Source organism: Apium graveolens, chromosome 4, assembly GCF_009905375.1.
Source record: "Apium graveolens cultivar Ventura chromosome 4, ASM990537v1, whole genome shotgun sequence".
NCBI lineage: Eukaryota > Viridiplantae > Streptophyta > Magnoliopsida > Apiales > Apiaceae > Apium > Apium graveolens.
This window is the reverse complement of record NC_133650.1, coordinates 240,697,467-240,700,324: the sequence shown is the minus strand read 5'-3', so window position 1 is coordinate 240,700,324 and position 2,858 is coordinate 240,697,467. Positions and strand designations below refer to the sequence as shown.

At 34.5% G+C, this 2,858-nt stretch overlaps 1 non-coding gene across 1 annotated transcript; it reads right to left on the bottom strand.

The window, feature by feature from the left end:
- Positions 1-2,700: 2,700 nt before the first annotated feature.
- Positions 2,701-2,858, bottom strand: LOC141722836 (U1 spliceosomal RNA). Its single transcript, XR_012575835.1, has one exon. It is a non-coding gene; the product is annotated as a U1 spliceosomal RNA (small nuclear RNA).

Sequence of the window (2,858 nt, the reverse complement as noted above, 5' to 3'; positions counted from 1 at the left end):
AGTTTAGTTTTGTGATTCATGGCTCTGAGAGTTAGCACCGATTCCCCGTGTTTCGAGTTGATCTATAATCCTTTGCTAAAGTTGTTTACTGTAAAAAGAGATTTTGTCATAATTCGGCATCAGTTTTTGGAATAAATAAAATGTGGGTTTTTCAGTCCCAAAGGGGGATAAATGTTTTCTTGAATAGTGGATCTGGACTGAGACGCGAGTCCTTTCCACACTTATATTAGGCTTAAAAGTTGCCTAGGGATTCCCGTTAATGTTTTAGAACCCAGCGAGGTTCGGGATTACTTCGCGGCTGATCACCGGCTGTAATCCGTAGTGTCATAAAATGACTTTGATTAAGACATGATTTTTTTTAAAAAATTGTTTTGATACAAGCAAAATGATGCCATCTCACATAGTTTTATCTCTCGTTATCATTAGTTATGTCTTTCCATTGGCATTCTTAAAAGTATATCTCGATTTATGTTTTGTGTTGTGTTGTTAGCACTTGTTGAGCATTCGGCTCACTTCTTACTTTACCCTGATATTACAGCTAGCAGCTATGGTTAGATTCAAGTAGACTGCCCGTAAGACCTGTGAGGCTGATGCTTATGTTCGAGCTCAGGTAGAATAAGTATTAATAGTTGTGTGAGGACTCGGTATTTATATTCAGATGTAATAGTTGGTAGTGTTGGGCTGTTCCAAACCCTAAACTATAAGATCTTGGATTTGGTTATGTATTCTTCATTAAAATGATGTAATAGCTATATTTATTTTGCTGTTTAAGTTGGGGGTGTGACAAAGCATTACTGTTCTTGATGTGCACATATGGATGGTCTATAAAATCGCTCCAAAACGAAACTCTTATAGCACTTGTAACAACCCATAATTACATAAACATACATTCTAGACTTAACAAATAAATTTTCCATCTTTATATATTTAAAGGATAAAATGTTCAAAATTTTGTAAAATAGTTTAAAACTTTAAATTAGTTTAAACTGTTTCACCAGGTTAGATATCCTTATGTAGGCCATCACGAATGGTTCACATTCATCCCAGGCCTACAACGCTCTTTGACTCTTCCTTCAAGGTCAACATAGTTGATAATGCATATTAGTTTAAGTCAGATCCTAAATTGCTCTGATTTTGTGTGTCTAACATTGTAATCATCAGCTCCGTAATACACATTATACTCTTCATTTTTCTTAACCATAATAAATAACAAGTGAATTTAGCTTCAAAATGTATCTCGGAGTACTCTGGACACATCAAAATATTACATAAAAACTAACTACTAACTAATATTATGTTAGCAACCCCTGCCATAAATATTTTTATCGACCACCTTCAGAACTAATAATACAGCATCCTGACACCATTACCATCCGGTCCATGGTTTTTGAATAGAACCAAAATTTATTCCTTTGCGTGTATTATATCTTCCTTCCTGCCTCCACGACTCTTTTTATTTGTATTCTAAAATAGGGAAATAATATTTATAAAATGAGAAGTAAGGAAGCTATCTAGAGTCGGTTATGTGGGTCTTCACTTCGAAGAAGATTCTGGTTCCTTTCTTATCTAAATTATTATTTAAAAATATATATAGATTAGTCACGGTTGAGATAGCATCACGTAGCCTATATCATTTATATTACAGCGCTCTGGACCATTTTGTTGTACTCTACAAAAATAATAATTTATTTACTAAATACAAGCTGGATCTTTATGATTAATAGATAACTCTCATTAGAATATATTTTGTTCTTGTTAGGATACTAATATAAGATCCTGTAAAGGGCCTTCCTCTAACACCTTAAGATTTTAGGAGATTGATTACTTAACACGGTATCAGAGTTCAGGCTGGTAGAGGACTCAGGTTCGACCTCTGGCGCCAACAATATTTCTCACAATTTATCGTGTACACGAAAGATAAATTAATGTCCACAGATGGGCGTTTATGATCCACTCCTCGACCCATAAATTTTTCAAGTGAGAGGGAGTGTAATATAAGATCTTGGAAGGGCCTTCCTCTAACACCTTGAGGTTTTAGAGCGACTGGTTCCTTAACATGGTATCAGAGCTCACATTGACGGGAGACTCAAGTTCGACTCTCTGCTATCCCCAACATTCTCATAATTTATTATGGACACGATAGGCAAAGTTATGCCCCAAATAAAGGTGCATGTGATCCACTTTTCGACTCATAAATGGGCTTTCGAGTAAGGGGTGTTAGAATACTAATATAAGATCCTGAAAAGGGCTTTTCTAAATATAAGATCTTAAAAAGGGCCATCCTCTAACACCTTAAGATTTTAGAACAATTGGTTACTTAACATTCTTCATATTTTAAACAAAGCCATAAAATAAATGAATATAAATTTTAATAGCAATATTGGAGCATTATTATCAATCCATATGCTACATTGAAGAAAAATATTTGGAGAAAATTACATATTCTACTCTGTAAATTTAATACATTAAAATATTTAAAATAAATAAATTTTAAGGGTGCATAAGTAAATATACGTTAGATTTATTCATAAGAATTTAGTTAAATGGGGATAACGGCGGGGATACTTAAATCTCCGACTCCTCCCAGAATTCTGACTATTTAATTTTATTTTTTTGCACATAGCACATAATGACCTCAAAAAATATAACAAATTCCTGATGAACATGGATCGAATAGTGTAGGGCTTGTGCCGATAAAATGCTTAGATAAAGTCACTGATCAAAGTAACACTCAAATTATGACGTAGGCTTTACCACTTGGTTAGACCTTAGGTCAGCGCCCTTCCCAAGTGCAATTTAAGTCAAAAACCTAGGCCATGGCCCTTTTTATCAGCCATCGACCCAGTCCAGGTAAGTCA